The 19883-nt window shown below is 39.0% G+C and overlaps 1 pseudogene; it reads right to left on the minus strand.

Moving 5' to 3' along the window:
• LOC147997997 (solute carrier family 53 member 1-like) overlaps nt 1-19883 on the minus strand; it is a 47077-nt pseudogene that overhangs the window by 16072 nt on the left and 11122 nt on the right.

The following is a 19883-nucleotide window of genomic DNA, read 5'->3' on the forward strand; positions in this document are numbered from 1 at the left end:
TTGGCACCAATGGAAGGAGAAGCCCTTGGTCCAATCTAGCTTTGACTACTAGTTCAAGAGAATGTCAAGGGCAGTAAATGGGGTTATAGAAAATGGGAGGGTTCTGGGTAGGGAACTTATGGCAGGAAACTGGGAAAGAAAATAACATTTGAAATAAATATATAATCAATAATTTAAAAGAGCAATGAAATTGTCTAAAAAAATAAAAAAAGAAAGAAGAAAAAGAGAAGAAAACTGCAAGCTAATCACACCTATTGACTCAGAAATCTAAAGCGTCACTGTCAGGCAATGATAGAGTAATACTAGTGGAAAGACTGAGATGATGAAATATCAAGTAAAAGCACTTCTCTCTCCCAAATATCAGTGTCAGAGATAAACTGCACTATAGGAATCCAAATCAATGAGGAATTTCCTCTGAGCTGAGGACAAAATACTTTTCTTTCCTCCCTTCTTCTTCAGGACCTTTTTCTTCTGTGCAAAACAAATAAAGCCATGAGCTCTACGGAACAACGGTGCCCATCAAATAACCTGACTTTTGGGATAAAGCTGTTAATGATATAAACTCTCTGACTTCCAGGAACCATAAAAAAAAGGGAAGAACAGATGCTTTTGAGAGGCACCCTACTCCTGATACCCATATGTGGAAAGCTCAGATCAAGGCTATCTCTTCAGAACACACTTAACTAATACCCTGGACTCACTGAAATTTCCCATGTACGAAGAATTTTTTTTTATACCAAGAGAGAAAGCCAACTTCCATCTCCCCATCTCTAATCTCTTCATCCTCCCTGACCTCCCTCCCAAATTGTTGTTTATTCTGAATTATTAGCCAAATAGTAAACCCTAGAGGTACTGAAGGAATATCTGTGAGTTGCTGTCGTGCCAAAGCTTGTGTCATCACCGAAGAACTTCGGACTCTCCAGGATAGAAGAGATTTTTCAGGGCAGGCCTAATGATGGTGTCTCTGAGAATTCCATGGCCTAACTGCTAAACAGCTTTCCTTACATTGAACAGATTTGAGGGTGCCTTTTCCAGGAGTGTATCATGTGACACAGTGGAAACCTTTATGTACTACATCTCTCTAAAGCTAGAGACTTCTCTTTGTTCATTATTGGCTACATGCTCTGAATGGAAGAAGTTATTCAGAGGCTTGGCAGAGGTAGAAATGATCTAGGTACATAAAGTGGAGGATATTCTTAAGGATAATAATTTTATTCCCAGTTCCATTCCTGTGACATACCGTGCTATTTCCTAGGTTTTCTCTATTTCCCAAATGCCAGTATTTGCACCACACAACTTTAATTCACTGAATATTGTATTACATTTTCTTATTGTACATTCTATGATAGGGGATTTTTAAATATTCCTGTATGTGTACTAAAAATGTTATTTTCCTATTCAGTTTTATGCAATGATTTTGGCAACAAAGGGGGCCCAGCTATAATGGATACAACAGTTTAAATATTGTGTACCTACTTCAAATGATAAACTCCCAAATTCTTATATTTTCCAAAAATTCCAGATATCAGTAAAACAAAGGACAGCATGGACTATAGACTGTGGTTCTGGAGTCCCATTAGATATCAGTAATGTAATATCTAAATTCCTGAGTTCCCAGAGACACACTTGAGGGTTTTGGATATATTTCCTTGATCCTTTCTTCAGGCCAAACATAACATTCATGAGAATGGGCAGGGAGAGGAATGGCTTGAGGTCTAGTTAAAACTCAACTTCAAGAAAAAAGACAGGACCCAGCCGCCTGGTCAGGTGGGCACTCCTGAGGCTGCAGAGCGGAAGAGACCACCAACACTGCTCACCCTGCCCACATCCCTGGCCCAAGAGGAAACAGTATAAGGCCTCTGGGCTCCCGTGGGGGAGGGCCCAGGAGCGGTAGGACCCCTGCCTGAGACACCACCAGAACCTGAAGGAAACAGATTGGATAAACAGTTCTCTGCACCCAAATCCTGTGGGAGGGAGAGCTAAACCTTCAGAGAGGCAGACAAGCCTGGGAAACCAGAAGAGACTGCTCTCTGCACACACATTTCGGACGCCAGAGGAAAAAGCCAAAGACCATCTGGAACCCTGGTGCACTGAAGCTCCCGGAAACGGCGGCACAAGTCTTCCTGGTTGCTGCCGCTGCAGAGAGCCCGTGAGCAGCACCCCACAAGTGAACTTGAGCCTCGGGACCACAGGTAAGACAAACTTTTCTGCTGCAAGAAAGCTGCCTGGTGAACTCAAGACACAGGCCCACAGGAACAGCTGAAGACCTGTAGAGAGGAAAAACTACAAGCCAGGAAGCAGAACACTCTTTCCCCATAACTGACTGAAAGAGAGGAAAACAGGTCTACAGCACTCCTGACACACAGGCTTATAGGACAGTCTAGCCACTGTCAGAAATAGCAGAACAAAGTAACACTAGAGATAATCTGATGGCGAGAGGCAAGCGCAGGAACCCAAGCAACAGAAACCAAGACTACATGCCATCATCGGAGCCCAATTCTCCCATCAAAACAAACATGGAATATCCAAACACACCTGAAAAGCAAGATCTAGTTTCAAAATCATTTTTGATCATGATGCTGGAGGACTTCAAGAAAGACGTGAAGAACTCCCTTAGAGAACAAGTAGAAGCCTACAGAGAGGAATCGCAAAAATGACTGAAAGAATCGCAAAAATCCCTGAAAGAATTCCAGGAAAACATAATTAAACAAGTAGAAGCACATAGAGAGAAGACACAAAAATCCCTGAAAGAATTCCAGGGAAACACAATCAAACAGTTGAAGGAATTAAAAATGGAAATAGAAGCAATTAAGAAAGAACACATGGAAACAACCCTGGATATAGAAAACCAAAAGAACAGACAAGGAGCTGCAGTTACAAGCTTCACCAACAGAATTCAAGAGATGGAAGAGAGAATCTCAGGAGCAGAAGATTCCATAGAAATCATTGACTCAACTGTCAAAGATAATGTAAAGCGGAAAAAGCTACTGGTCCAAAACATACAGGAAATCCAGGACTCAATGAGAAGATCAAACCTAAGGATAATAGGTATAGAAGAGAGTGAAGACTCCCAGCTCAAAGGACCAGTAAATATCTTCAACAAAATCATAGAAGAAAACTTCCCTAACCTAAAAATAGAGATACCCATAGACATACAATAAGCCTACAGAACTCCAAATAGATTGGACCAGAAAAGGAACACCTCCCGTCACATAATTGTCAAAACACCAAACGCACAAAATAAAGAAAGAATATTAAAAGCAGTAAGGGAAAAAGGTCAAGTAACATATAAAGGGAGACCTATCAGAATCACACCAGACTTCTCGCCAGAAACTATGAAGGCCAGAAGATCCTGGACTGATGTCATACAGACCTTATAAGAACACAAATGCCAGCCCAGGTTACTGTATCTAGCAAAACTCTCAATTAACATTGATGGAGAAACCAAGATATTCCATGACAAAACCAAATTTACACAATATCTTTCCACAAATCCAGCACTACAAAGGATAATAAATGGTAAAGCCCAAAATAAGGAGGCAAGCTATACCCTAGAAGAAGCAAAAAACTAATTGTCTTGGCAACAAAACAAAGAGAATGAAAGCACACAAACATAACCTCACATCCAAATATGAATATAACGGGAAGCAATAATCACTATTCCTTAATATCTCTCAATATCAATGGCCTCAACTCCCCAATAAAAAGACATAGATTAACAAACTGGATACGCAACGAGGACCCTGCATTCTGCTGCCTACAGGAAACACACCTCAGAGACAAAGACAGACACTACCTCAGAGTGAAAGGCTGGAAAACAAATTTCCAAGGAAATGGTCAGAAGAAGCAAGCTGAAGTAGCCATTCTAATATCAAATAAAATCAATTTCCAACTAAAAGTCATCAAAAAAGATAAGGAAGGACACTTCATATTCATCAATGGAAAAATCCACCAAGATGAACTCTCAATCCTAAATATCTATGCCCAAAATACAAGGGCAACTACATACGTAAAAGAAACCTTACTAAAGCTCAAAACACACATTGCACCTCACACAATAATAGTGGGAGATTTCAACACCACACTCTCATCAATGGACAGATCATGGAAACAGAAATTAAACAGTGATGTCGACAGACTACGAGAAGTCATGAGCCAAATGTACTTAACGGATATTTATAGAACATTCTATCCTAAAGCAAAAGGATATACCTTCTCAGCTCCTCATGGTACTTTCTCCAAAATTGACCATATAATTGGTCAAAACACGGGCCTCAACAGGTACAGAAAGATAGAAATAATCCCATGTGTGCTATCGGACCACCACGGCCTAAAACTGGTCTTCAATAACAATAAGGGAAGAATGCCCACATATACGTGGAAATTGAACAATGCTCTACTCAATGATAACCTGGTCAAGGAAGAAATAAAGAAAGAAATTAAAAACTTTTTAGAATTTAATGAAAATGAAGATACAACATACCCAAACTTATGGGACACAATGAAAGCTGTGCTAAGAGGAAAACTCATAGTGCTGAGTGCCTGCAGAAAGAAACAGGAAAGAGCATATGTCAGCAGCTTGACAGCACACCTAAAAGCTCTAGAACAAAAAGAAGCAAATACACCCAGGAGGAGTAGAAGGCAGGAAATAATCAAACTCAGAGCTGAAATCAACCAAGTAGAAACAAAAAGGACCATAGAAAGAATCAACAGAACCAAAAGTTGGTTCTTTGAGAAAATCAACAAGATTGATAAACCCTTAGCCAGACTAACGAGAGGACACAGAGAGTGCATCCAAATTAACAACATCAGAAATGAAAGGGGAGACATAACAACAGATTCAGAGGAAATTCAAAAAATCATCAGATCTTACTATAAAAACCTATATTCGCCAAAACTTGAAAATCTTCAGGAAATGGACAATTTCCTAGACAGATACCAGGTATTGAAGTTAAATCAGGAACAGATAAACCAGTTAAACAAACCCATAACTCCTAAGGAAATAGAAGCAGTCATTAAAGGTCTCCCAACCAAAAAGGGCCCAGGTCCAGACGGGTATAGTGCAGAATTCTATCAAACCTTCATAGAAGACCTCATACCAATATTATCCAAACTATTCCACAAAATTGAAACAGATGGAGCCCTACCGAATTCCTTCTACGAAGCCACAATTACTCTTATACCTAAACCACACAAAGACACAACAAAGAAAGAGAACTTCAGACCAATTTCCCTTATGAATATCGACACAAAAATACTCAATAAAATTCTGGCAAACCGAATCCAAGACCACATCATAACAATCATCCACCATGATCAAGTAGGCTTCATCCCAGGCATGCAGGGATGGTTTAATATAAGGAAAACCATCAACGTGATCCATTATATCAACAAACTGAAAGAACAGAACCACATGATCATTTCATTAGATGCTGAGAAAGCATTTGACAAAATTCAACACCCTTTCATGATAAAAGTCCTGGAAAGAATAGGAATTCAAGGCCCATACCTAAACATAGTAAAAGCCATATACAGCAAACTAGTTGCTAACATTAAACTAAATGGAGAGAAACTTGAAGCAATTCCACTAAAATCAGGGACTAGACAAGGCTGCCCACTCTCTCCCTACTTATTCAATATAGTTCTTGAAGTTCTAGCCAGAGCAATCAGACAACAAAAGCAGATCATAGGGATACAGATCGGAAAAGAAGAGGTCAAAATATCACTATTTGCAGATGACATGATAGTATATTTAAGTGATCCCAAAAGTTCCACCAGAGAACTACTAAAGCTGATAAACACCTTCAGCAAAGTGGCTGGGTATAAAATTAACTCAAATAAATCAGTAGCCTTCCTCTACACAAAAGAGAAACAAGCCGAGAAAGAAATTAGAGAAACGACACCCTTCATAATAGACCCAAATAATATAAAGTACCTCCGTGTGACTTTAAACAAGCAAGTAAAAGATCTGTACAATAAGAACTTCAAAATACTGAGGAAAGAAATTGAAGAAGACCTCAGAAGATGGAAAGATCTCCCATGCTCATGGATTGGCAAGATTAATCTAGTAAAAATGGCCATTTTACCAAAAGCAATCTACAGATTCAATGCAATCCCCATCAAAATACCAATCCAATTCTTCAAAGAGTTAGACAGAACAATTTGCAAATTCATCTGGAATAACAAAAAACCCAGGATAGCTAAAGCTATCCTCAACAATAAGAGGACTTCAGGGGGAATCACTATCCCTGAACTCAAGCAGTATTACAGAGCAATAGTGATAAAAACTGCATGGTATTGGTACAGAGACAGACAGATAGACCAATGGAATAGAATTGACGACCCAGAAATGAACCCACACACCTATGGTCACTTGATTTTTTACAAAGGAGCCAAAACCATCCAATGGAATAAAGATAGCATTTTCAGCAAATGGTGCTGGTTCAACTAGAGGGCAATATGTAGAAGAATGCAGATCGATCCATGCTTATCACCCTGTACAAAGCTTAAGTCCAAGTGGATCAAGGACCTCCACATCAAACCAGAAACACTCAAACTAATAGAAGAAAAACTAGGGAAGCATCTGGAACACATGGGACAGGAAAAAATTTCCTGAACAAAACACCAATGGCTTATGCTCTAAGATCAAGAATCGACAAATGGGATCTCATAAAACTGCAAAGCTTCTGTAAGGCAAAGGACATGGTGGTTAGGACAAAACGGCAACCAACAGATTGGGAAAAGATCTTTACCAATCCTACTACAGATAGAGGCCTTATATCCAAAATATACAAAGACCCCATGAGTTAGACGGCAGGGAAACAAATAACCCTATTAAAAAATGGGGTTCAGGGGCTGGAGATTTAGCTCAGTGGTAGAGCACTTACCTAGGAAGCGCAACGCCCTGGGTTCGGTCCCCAGCTCCGAAAAAAAGAACCAAAAAAATGGGGTTCCGAGCTAAACAAAGAATTCACAGCTGAGGAATGCCGAATGGCGGAGAAACACCTAAAGAAATGTTCAACATCTTTAGTCATAAGGGAAATGCAAATCAAAACAACCCTGAGATTTCACCTCACACCAGTGAGAATGGCTAAGATCAAAAACTCAGGTGACAGCAGATGCTGGCAAGGATGTGGAGAAAGAGGAACACTCCTCCATTGTTGGTGGGATTGCAGACTGGTAAAACCATTCTGGAAATCAGTCTGGAGGTTCCTCAGAAAATTGGATATTGAACTGCCTGAGGATCCAGCTATACCTCTCTTGGGCATATACATAAAAGATGCCTCAACATATAAAAGAGACACGTGCTCCACTATGTTCATCGCAGCCTTATTTATAATAGCCAGAAAATGGAAAGAACCCAGATGCCCTTCAACAGAGGAATGGATACAGAAAATGTGGTACATCTACACAATGGAATATTACTCAGCTATCAAAAAAACCGGCTTTATCAAATCCGTAGGCAAATGGTTGGAACTGGAAAATATCATCCTGAGTGAGCTAACACAATCACAGAAAGACAGACATGGTATGCACTAATTGATAAGTGGCTTTTAGCCCAAATGCTTGAATTACCCTAGATCCCTAGAACAAACGAAACTCAAGACAGATGATCAAAATGTGAATGCTTCACTCCTTCTTTAAATGAGGGAAAAGAATACCCTTGGCAGGGAGGGGAGAGGCAAAGATTAAAACAGAGACTGAAGGAACACCCATTCAGAGCCTGCCCCACATGTGGCCCATACATATACAGCCACCCTATTAGACAAGATGGATGAAGCAAAGAAGTGCAGACCGACAGGAGCTGGATGTAGATCGCTCCTGAGAGAAACAGCCAGAATACAGCAAATACAGAGGCGAATGCCAGCAGCAAACCACTGAACTGAGAGTAGCTACACCGTTGAAGGAATCAGAGAAAGAACTGGAAGAGCTTGAAGGGGCTCGAGACCCCAAAATTACAACAATGTCAAGCAACCAGAGCTTCCAGGGACTAAGCCACTACCTAAAGACTATACATGGACTGACCCTGGACTCTGACCCGATAGGTAGCAATGAATATCCTAGTAAGAGCACCAGTGGAAGGGGAAGCCCTGGGTCCTGCTAAGACTGAAGCCCCAGTGAACTAGACTATGGGGGGAGGGCGGGAATGGGGGGAGGGTTGGGAGGGGAACACTCATAAGGTAGGGGAGGTGGGAGGGACATGTTTGCCTGGAAACCGGGAAAGGGAATAACACTTGAAATGTATATAAGAAATACTCAAATTAATAAAAAAAATGTGGTTCAGAGCTAAACAAAGAATTCACAGCTGAGGAATGCCGAATGGCTGAGAAACACCTAAAGAAATGTTCAACATCTTTAGTCATAAGGGAAATGCAAATCAAAACAACCCTGAGATTTCACCTCACACCAGTGAGAATGGCTAAGATCAAAAACTCAGGTGACAGCAGACGCTGGCGAGGATGCAGAGAAAGAGGAACACTCCTCCATTGTTGGTGGGATTGCAGACTGGTACAACCATTCTGGAAATCAGTCTGGAGGTTCCTCAGAACATTGGATATTGAACTACCTGAGGATCCAGCTATACCTCTCTTGGGCATATACCCAAAAGATGCCCCAACATATAAAAAAGACACGTGCTCCACTATGTTCATCAGAGCCTTATTTATAATAGCCAGAAAATGGAAAGAACCCAGATGCCCTTCAGCAGAGGAATGGATACAGAAAATGTGGTACATCTACACAATGGAATATTACTCAGCTATCAAAAAAACGGCTTTATGAAATTCGTAGGCAAATGGTTGGAACTGGAAAATATCATCCTGAGTGAGCTAACCCAAACACAGGAAGACATACATCGTATGCACTCACTGATAAGTGGCTATTAGCCCAAATGCTTGAATTACCCTAGATGCCTAGAACAAATGAAACTCAAGACAGATGTTCAAAATGTGAATGCTTCACTCCTTCTCTAAAAGGGGAACAAGAATACCCTTGGCAGGGAAGAGAGAGGCAAAGATTAAAACAGAGACTGAAGGAACACCCATTCGGAGCCTGCCCCATATGTGGCCCATACATATACAGTCACCCAATTAGACAAGATGGATGAAGCAAAGACGTGCAGGCCGACAGGAGCCGGATGTAGATCGCTCCTGAGAGACACAGCCAGAATACAGCAAATACAGAGGCGAATGCCAGCAGCAAACCACTGAACTGAGAATAGGACCCCCATTGAAGGAATCAGAGAAACACCTGGAAGAGCTTGAAGGGGCTTGTGACCCTATATGTACAAAAATGCAAAGCAACCAGAGCTTCCAGGGACTAAGCCACTACCCAAACACTATACATGGACTGACCCTGGACTCTGACCCCATAGGTAGCAATGAATATCCTAGTAAGAGCACCAGTGGAAGGGGAAGCCCTGGGTCCTGCTAAGACTGAACCCCCAGTGAACTATACTGTTGGGGGGAGGGCGGCAATGAGGGGAGGGTTGGGAGGGGAACACCCATAAGGAAGGGGAGGGGGGAGGGGGATGTTTACCCGGAAACCAAAGAATTATTATTACGTATTAAATAAATTTAAAAAAAAATTAAAAAAATGTTAAAAATAAAAAAAAACATGAATTTGTTTTTCTGATATATACCTTCTCTTTATATACCATGTTGATGAAACCTTAGGACATAGGAATGCATAGTAACCATCTTAGTAGAGTTTCGGGATTTTATTGTATCTTGTTTGACATGTGCACTTCTATTAAAATGCTATTTCTTTTCTAAGTCTCTTAATTTACCTGGAGAGGTTTCCGGGATGTTTGCCCGGAAACCAAAGAATTATTATTAAGTATTAAATAAATTAAAAATAAAAGAAAAAAAAAAACTCAACTTCAGCGGCTGGGGATTTAGTTCAGTGGTAGAGCGCTTACCTAGGAAGCGCAAGGCCCGGGGTTCGGTCCCCAGCTCCAAAAAAAAAAAAAAAAACAAAAGAAAACAAAAAAAAAAAAAAAAAAAAAAAACAAAAAAAAATAACTCAACTCAATAGATTCATAAGAACAGGAGAGAGTCTATTTGGTATTGTCATTTGTGGATTCTACAATCTTGACCTAGTTTCACAGAATCCATGTTAAAGTTCCACCTAACATCATACCTCTTTGAGCCAACAAAAGTTTGTGTGTGTGTGTGTGTGTGTGTGTGTGTGTGTGTGTGTGTGTGTGTATATATATATATATATATACATATATATATATATATATATATATATATATACATATATATATAAAATCAGACACCAAAACTAGGTAAGATTAATGAAACTAGGAATCGCACGCTGCCAGGAACCGGATATAGAATTTTCCAGAGAGACACTGCTAAACCATGTCAAATACAGAAGTGAATCCTAGTTGCAAACCAGTGAACTGTAAACTGACGACACATTGGTAGATTTTGTGAAAGGATAACCAAAGATGAAGGGGCTTTCAACTCAATAAGAACTGTTTCAACAAACCAGAGCTTTCTGGTACTAAACAAATATTTGAAGACTGTACATGGATAGACCAGTGACTCCAAATGCATATGTAGCAGAGGATGGCCATGTTGGGCACCAATGGAAGTAGAAGCCCTTTGTCCAAACTAGGTTTGACTCCCCTTTCAAGGGAATGTCAAGGTGCTGTAAGGGAGGTTATACAAGAAGGGTAGGGGGACAGGTAACGGGTCTTACAGGCAGGAAACTGGGAAAGAAAAAATATGAAATGTAAATATAGAAATATTCATTTAAAAAAGCAATAGAAATTAGAAAAAATAAAGAAAAATGAAAGAAATAAAAGATAGGAATACTGCAGGCTAATGTCACCAATGGTCTCAGAAATCTAAAGGGTCACCTTCAGAGAATGGGAGTCAGAGTAATACTAGTGGAAAGGCTGATATCATGAAGTGTCAACTAGAAGCAAGATATCAGTGTCAGACACAAACTGCATTATAGGAATGGAAAGCATGTGGGAGATTCCTCTGAGCTGAGGACAGAATACTTGTCTTTACCTCCTTCCTTAGGACCTTTTTCTTTTGGGCAAAAAGAATAAAGGCATGAGCTCTCAGTCAAACAACTGTATGATTCCCAACACCTGGCTTTTGGAATAAATAAATGAATGTTATAAACTCTCTGACTTCCAGGTATCATAACAACAGGGAAGTCCAGATTCTTCTCAGAGGCTCCCAGCTCCTGATTCTGAAACGTGGAAGACTAAGACCAAGGCTTCTCTTCAGCGAACACACTTAGCCCCTACCCCGGACTCTCTGAACGTTCCCAGTGATGGCATATTTCTTCTTCTTTTTTTATTTTTATTTTTTAATGAAAACAGAAGGCCATCTGCCTTTTCCCCATCTCTGGTCTCTTCAGCCTTTTTGTTCTCCCTCCTAAATGACTGTTTACATTGAATGAGAGTCTAATTAGTAAACCTAGATTTACAGAAGGAATAACCTTTAAGCCGTGCTGTGATGACAACACTTGTGACATCACAGAAGAAGCTAGTGCACACCAGGGTACAAGAGATTTTACAGGGAGGGCCAAATGGTGATGTCAATGAGAACTGCCTTAGCCTGCCTGCTGAACTATAATGGCCAGATTTGAGAGTGCCCCTTCAAGGAGGGTTTCCAGCGAAACAGAGGAAACCTTTATGTATTCATCTCTCTAAAGCTAGAGACTTCTCTTAGCTTCACTAGTGTTTACATGCTTTGAATGGAGAAACTTAGTCAGGGGCTTGTCATGGGTAGAACATATCTAGGATCATGGAAGGGAGGAGATTATTCTGAAAAATAATTCTAATCCAAAGTCCATTCCTGTGACCTTCAGTTCAATTTCCTAGATTTTATTTGTTTCCCAAAGGCCAGGATTTTCCCTACAGCCCTATTATTGAGTGAACACTGTATTTCATTTTCTTACTGTACATTCCTTGAAAGGGCACTATATATATATATATATATATATATATATATATATATATATATATATATATATATATATATATATATGTCCTGAATGTGTACTCAAAAATTCTGTTTTCCAATTCAATATTTTTGTAATGAATTTGAGAACAATGGAGGCCAAGGCAAAGAGTGAATATAACAGGGTAAATACTATGTAATTACTTCAAACGATAAACTACCAAATCCTTTTTTTTTATCCAAAAATTGTCAGATATCAGTAAAGCAAAGTACAACATGGACAAGAGAAAGAGATTCTGTAATACCTTTAGATGTCAGATAGCTAATATATACCTTCCTGTGTTCCCAGGGTCAGGCTTGAGGGTTTTGGATGTTTTACATGGTTTTTTTTTCAGATAAAACATAAGTGTCAGGAGATTGGGCAGGGAGAGCAATGGCTTGAGGTCAAGGAAAACCTCAACATTACTAGTTTCATAAGAACAGAAGGAAGTCAATTTGGTATTTTTATTTGTAAATTCTAAATAATTGAGGTAGTTTCAAAGTATCCATGTTAAAATTCCACCTAATCTCATGGCTTGTATGAGCCACATATATATATATATATATATATATATATATATATATATATATACATATATATATATATATACTGTTGAAGCTAAGAATTGCATGCCTCCGGGAGCAGGATATAGATCTTTCCTGAGAGACACAACGAAAGCTGGTCCAATAGAGAAATGAAAGCTAGTGGCAAACCAGTGAACTGAGAACGGACCTCTTGCTAGTAGATTTTGAGAAACGATTACAAGAGCTGAAGGGGCATAAAACCATAAGAACAATGCCAAGGAACCAGATATTTCAGGTACTAAACCAATATTCAAAAATGTATATGGACAGACCTAAGGTTCAAACTGAATATGTAGCAGAGGATGGCCTTTTTGGGCACCAAAGGAAGGAGAAGCCCTTTGGTTTCATCACTAGGTTTAGCTCCCAGTTTATGGGAATGTCAAGGGGCAGTAAGGGTGGTTTTAGAGGAATTGGATGGGGACTACTTAGAGATCTTATGGACAGGAAACTGGAAAAGGTAATACAGAAGTATGGAATTAAAAGCAAAAAAAATATTCAAAGTGAAAGAAATTAAAGAAAAGAAAACTGGCTGCTAATCACCCCTATTGACTCAGAAATATAAAGAGTCACTGTCAATGTATGGTAGACAGAGTAATACTTGTTGAAAGACTGAGATCATGAATTCTCAACTAGAAGCACTTTTCTCTCCCATATATGAGTGTCGGACACAAAATGCACACTGTAGGAATCCAAAGCTTGGAGGAGTTTACACTGAGCTGAGGATAGAATAATGACCTTTCCCTTCTTCCTTAGGATGCTTTTCTACTTTGAAAAAAGATTAAAATTGATGAGATCTCAGGAAAACAGCACCCTTCCCAACATTTGGATTTTGGGATAAAGAAATTAGTGATATAAACTCTCTGATTCCAGGAACCAAGCAGGGAAGTCCAGATAATTCTGAGAGAATCCCAGCTCCAGGTTTGCATATGTGGAAGGCTCAGATCCAGGCTATCTCTTCAGGTAACCCACACAGCTCCTACCCAGGACTCATGTACATTTCCCATGGACCAGGTATTGCTTCCTTTTTTATATACCAAGACAGAAGGCCAGCTTCCTTTTCCCCATCTCTGATCTCTTCATAGTCTTTGTTCCCCTTCCCAAAAACTGTTTACTCTGAATTATAGGAAAATTAGTAAACCGTAGAGGTACTGAAGGAATATCAGAGAGGGAGATGCATACAGGACAACACTTGTGACATCACAGAATAAACTAGGGCTCTCCAGGATACAAGAGATTTTTTCAGGGAAGGACAAATGATAATGTCACTGAGAACTGCCATGAATTACCTGCTAAAAAGCTATCTTTATATTGACCAGATTTGGCGGTGCTCTTTCCAGGATAGTCTCCTGTGACACTGTGGAAACCTTTCCTTACTACATCTCTCTAAAATTAGAGACCTCTTTGTGCTTCATTAGTGGTTGCCTGCTCTGAATTGAGAAAGTTAGTCAGGGGATTGCAATTGGTAGAAAAGATCTAGGAACATGGAGTGGAGGAGATTCATCTGGATAATAATTTTATTCCCAGGTCCATTCCTGTTACATAAAGTTCAATTTTTAGGTTTTCTCTGTTTTCCAATGGCCAGTATTTTCCATACAGACATTTAATTGGGTGAATATTGTATTACATTTTCTTTTCTTTTTCTTTTTTGCTTTTTTTTTTTTTTTGGAGCTGGGGATTGAAACCAGGGCCTTGAGCTTGCTAGGCAAGTGGTCTACCACTGACCTAATTCCCCAACACTGTATTACACTTTCTTATTGTACATTCCTTGATAGGGGACTTTATGTATATTCCTGAAAGTATACTCAAAAATTCTTTTAACGAATTCAATTTTTTGCAATGGTTTTGTAAACAAAGGGGACCAACCCATAGAGGGAATATAACAGTGTATATATTTTATACCTACTTCAAATGATAAACTCAAAACTCGTTATTTTATCCAAAAATTACCAGACATCACTATAGCAAAGGACAACATGGAGTATAGAATGCGGTTCTGAAGTCCCATTAAGTTACAGTTCTATAATATCTAACTTCCTGTTTTCCCAGTGCAAGACTTGCAGGTTTTGGATGTTTTACCATGATTCTTTCTTCAAGGAAAACAAAATTCAGGAGGATGGGCAGTGAGAGGAATGGCATGAGGTCCAGGGAAACCTCAACTTCAATAGGTTCATAAGAACAGGAGGAAGTCTATTTGGCATTTGTGACTTCTACATTTTTGACCTCCTTATGCAGAATCTATGTCTAACATCATAGCTGAAGAAGCTGTAGATAGATTAGATATAGAGATAGAGATCGAGATAGAGATAGAGATAGATAGATAGATAAAGATACAGATACTGATACAGATACAGATACAGATATAGATATAGATTGATAAACATATATGCCACCAAAACTAGAAAAGATTGTTGAAGCTAAGAAGTGCATGCTGCCAGGAACCGGGCATATATATATATATATATATATATATATATATATATATATATATATATATATTTCCTGACAAACACAGCTAGAGCATGGTAAATACAGAAGTGAATGTTAGTGGTAAACCAGTGACCTGAAAACGGACCTATTGTTGGTAGATTTTGAGAAAGGATTACAAGAGCTAAAGGGTTTTTTAGCCCCATAAGAACAACAATGGCAATAAACCAGAGCATTCCAATTATAAACCCACATTAAAAGATTGTACATTGAGAGACCTATGGTTGAAAATACACAAGTAGCAGAGGAAGGCTTTTTGGGCACCAATGGATGCAGAAGCCCTTGATCCTCCCTAGGTTTGATAGCCATTTCAAGGGAATGTCAAGGGGCAGTAAGAGGAAGTATAGTATAATGGGTGGGAGACCGGTTAGGGACCTAACCTACAGGAAACTGGGATTGGAAACAATATTTGAAATGTAAATATAGAAATATCCCATTCAAAAAAGCAATAAAATTTGCTATAAAATTTAAAAATAATAAAAACAAATTAAAAGAAAAGAGAATTGCCAGCTAATCACATCTATTCACACAGAAATCTAAAGGGTCACTCTCAGGAGAGTAATACTAGTGGAAAGACTGAGATGGTGAAGTCTCAAATAGAAGCTCTTCTCTCTCCCAGACATCAGTGTCAGACACAAACTGCACTATAGGAATCCAAAGCATGGAGGAGTATACAGTGAGCTAAGGACACAATATTTGACTTTCCCCTCTCCATTAGGACATTTTTCTTCTGGGCAAAATGAAAAAAAAATGATAAGCTCTCAGGAAAACAATTCTGCCCTTCCCAACACCTGGCTTTGGAATAAATAAAATAATGTTATAAACTCTCTGATTTCCGGGAATCATAAATAGTAGGGAAGACCATATGAGAAGCTCTAATCTCCTGATTCTCATATGTGGAAGGCTCAGATCAAGGATAACTCTTCAGTGAACTCATTGAACACCTACCCATGAAAAACTGAGCTTTCCCATGGACGACATATTTCTAGCATTGTTTATAACAAGACAATGCCCAGCTTCCTTCTCTCCATCTCTGATCTCTTCGTCCTTCTTGTTCTCACTCCCAAATGACTGTTTACTCTGAATTAGAGGACAAATAGTAAACACTAAAGGTACTGAAAAAATATCTAAGAGGCAGTTGCTTTCAGCACAACACTTGTGATATCATGGCAGAAGCAAGGACTTTCCAGGATACAAGAGATTTTTCAGGTGGGGCCGAATGATGATGTCATTGAGAACTGCCATGGCATACCTGCTAAACATTCCTCCCAATGACGAGATTCAAAGGTGGCCTTTCCAGGAGTGTCTCCTGTGATACAGTGGAAACCTTTATGTACTCCATCTCTCTAAAGCTAGTGACTTCTCTTTGCTTCATTAGTGGTTACATCCTATAAATGGAGAAAGTTAGTCAGGGGCTTGGCATGGGTAAAACTGATTTAGGCATATGGACAGGAGGAGTTTCTTCTAGATATTATTTTTTCCCAGATTCATTCCTGTGACATACAGTTCATTTTTTTTCTCTGTTTCCCAAAGTCCAGTTTTTTCCCTACAGACCTTAATTGAATAAATATTGTGTTTCACTTTCTCATTGTACTGTCCTTGTTAGGGGACTTTATGAATATTTTTGAATGTGTACTCAAAAATTCTGCTTTCCAATTCCATTTTCTGCCATGATTTTGGCAACAACGGGGCCCATCTATACAGTGAGTATAACAGTGTAAATATTGTGTACCTTCTTCAAATGAAAAACTCCCAAATCCTTATTTTATTCAAAAATTTTCAGACATCAGAAAAGCAAAGGACCACATGGTGTATAGAATTCGTTTCTCTAGTCCCTTTTGATATCTACCTTCCAGTGTTCCAGTGCCAGATGTGAGGGTTTTGGAAGCTTTATCGTGATTCTTTCTTAAGGCCAAACATGAGATGCAGGAGGATGGGCAGGGAAAAGAATGGCTTGAGGACCAGTGAAACCTCAACTTCAATAAGTTCATGAGAACAGGAGGAAGTCTAGATAATAATGATGAAGCTAAGAAGTGCATTCTCCCAATAAATAGATACAGAACTTTCCTTAGAGACACAGATAGATCATGTCAAATACAGAAGCGAGTGCTAATGGCAAACAAGTAAATGGACCTCTTGTTGGTAGATTTTGAGAAAGGATTACAAGAGATGAAGGGGCTTTCAAACGCATAAAAACAACAATGTCAATGAACCAGTGCTTTCTGGTAGTAAACCAATACTCAAAAATGGTTCATGGACAGAATTATGGCTCGAACAGCATATGAGACAGAGTATGTCGTTGTTGAGCATCAGTGGAAGGAGAAACCATTTGTTCTCCCTGGGTTTGACTCCCAGTTCAATGGAATGTAAAGGGGCAGTAAGGGGAGCAGTAGAACAAGGGGACAAGACAGGATAGGGATCTTATGGGCAGGAAATTGGGAAAAGAAATAACATTTGAAATAAGAATATAGAAATATCCAATTAATAATAAGGAATATAATTTGGTGAAAAATAAAAAAAGAAAGAAATTATATGAAAGAGCATGACCAGCTAATCATACCTATTGACTGAGAAATCTAAAAAGTCACTGACATGGAAGGATAGTCAGAGTAATACTAGTGAAAATACTGAGATGATGAAGACTCAACTAGAAGCACTTCTCTTTCCCAGATATCAGTGTCAAACACAAACTGCACTATAGATTTCCAAAACATGGTGAAATTTTCTGTGAGCAAAGACACAATAACTGTCCTTCCCTTCTCCCTTATGTCAGTGTCAGACACAAACTGCAATAAAGGAATTCAAATTATGGAGGAGGTTAATCTGAGCTGAGGACATAATACTTGTCTTTCCTTTCTTACTTAGGACCTTTTTCTTCTGTGAAAAACAGAATAAGAGCAATGAGCTCTTAGGTAAACAATCATTCCTTTCCAAACACTTGGCTTTAGGGATAAAGAAATTAATGATATAAACTCTCTGATATCCAGGAACCATAACAAGCAGGGAAGTCCAGATGATTCTCAGAGGCTCCCTGCTCCATAGTCCCATATGTGGAAGGCTCAGGACAAGGCTATCTCTTCAGCCAACCCACTCAATCCCTACCCAGGACGCAGAGCTTTCCCATAGACTACACATTTCTTCCTTTTTTATTAGCAAGACAGAAGGCCACCTTCCTTCTCCTCATCTCTGATCAATTCATGCTCTTTGTTCTCCCCCCTCAAATATCTGTTTACTCTGAATTAGAGGCCAATTAGTTAACACTAGAGGTACTGATGAAAAATCTGAGATTAAATTGCTGTCACAACAACACTTGTGACATCATAGAAGAAGCTAGGGCTCTGCAGAATACAGGATTTTTTTTAAGGAGGGCCTAATGATGATATCACTGAGAATTGCCATGGACTTCCTGCTGAACTGCTTTACTAACATTGACTAGATTCAAGGGTGCACTTTACAGGAGTGTCTCCTGTGAATCAGTGGAAAACTTTACATACTATATCGCTCTAAAGTTAGGGAATTCTCTTGGCTTCATTATTGTTTACATGATCTGAATGGAGAAAGATAGTCAGGGGCTTGGCATGTGTAGATAAGATTTAAGAACCTAGAGTGGATGAGATTCTTCTGGATAATAATTTTATTCCCAGGTCGATTCCTATGGTCTTTTGTTCAATTTTCTCAGATATCTCTGTTTGCCAAACTCTAGGATTTTCCCTATAGTCCTTTAATAGAATGAATATTATATTATATTTTCTTATTGTACATTCCATGATTGGGGACTTTATAATATTCCTGAATGTGTACTCAAAAAATTTGTTTTCCAATTTCATTTTCTGCAATGATTTTGGCAACAAAGGGGGCCCAACTATAGAGTAAGTATATCAGTGTAAATACTGTGTACATGCTTCAAATGACACACTCTCATATCCTTATTTTATCCAAAAATTACCAGACTTCAATAAAGAGAAGTGCTACATGGACTATAGAATTCGGTTCTCTAGTCCCATTTGATATCACTTCTGCAATATCTACCTTCCTGTGTTTCATTGCCATACTTGAGGGTCTCGGATATTTTACCATGAGTCCTTATTAAGGCCAAACATAAGATATAGGAGGCTGGGTAGGGAGAGGAATGACTTGAGGGCCAGTGAAGCCTCAATTTCAGTAGTTTCCAAAGAACAGGATGGAATCTATTTGGAGTTCCCATTTGTGGATTCTACAGTCTTGACCTAGATGTGCAGAATCAATGATAAAATTCCAGCTAAACTCATAGCTGTACGAGCCACCAAAAGTACATATGTATACATTAGAAACTAAAACTAGACAAGATTGATGAGCTAAGAAGTGAATTCTTCCAGGAAACAGATATAGATATTTCCTGAGAAGAACAGCTATATTATGCCAAATACAGAAGTGAATGCTAGTGGCAAACTAGTGAACTGGACTTCTTGTTTGTAGATGTGCAGGAAAGATTACAAGAGCTGAAGGGGCTTTAACACCATAAGAAGAACAATGCCAATGAATCAGAGCTTTTTGATACTAGACCAATATTAAAAGAATGTACATGGACACAGCTATGTCTCCAACTCCATATGTGGAAGAGGTTGGACTTGGTGAGCACCAATGGAAGGAGAAGTCCTTGGTTCATCTTGGTTTGACCTCAAGTTCAAGGTAATGTCAAGGAGTAGTAAAGGCGGTTATAGAAGAAGGGGAGGGGGACCAGTTAGGGATCTTATGGGCAGGAAACTGGGAAAGGAAATAACATTTTAAATGTAAATATAAAAAATTCAGTTAAGAAAAGAAATGAAATTTGATAAAAAATGAAAGATATAAAAGAAAACTGCCAAC

Source organism: Rattus norvegicus, chromosome Y (genome assembly GCF_021556685.1).
Source record: "Rattus norvegicus strain SHRSP/BbbUtx chromosome Y, alternate assembly SHRSP_T2T, whole genome shotgun sequence".
Classification (NCBI taxonomy): Eukaryota; Metazoa; Chordata; class Mammalia; order Rodentia; family Muridae; genus Rattus; species Rattus norvegicus.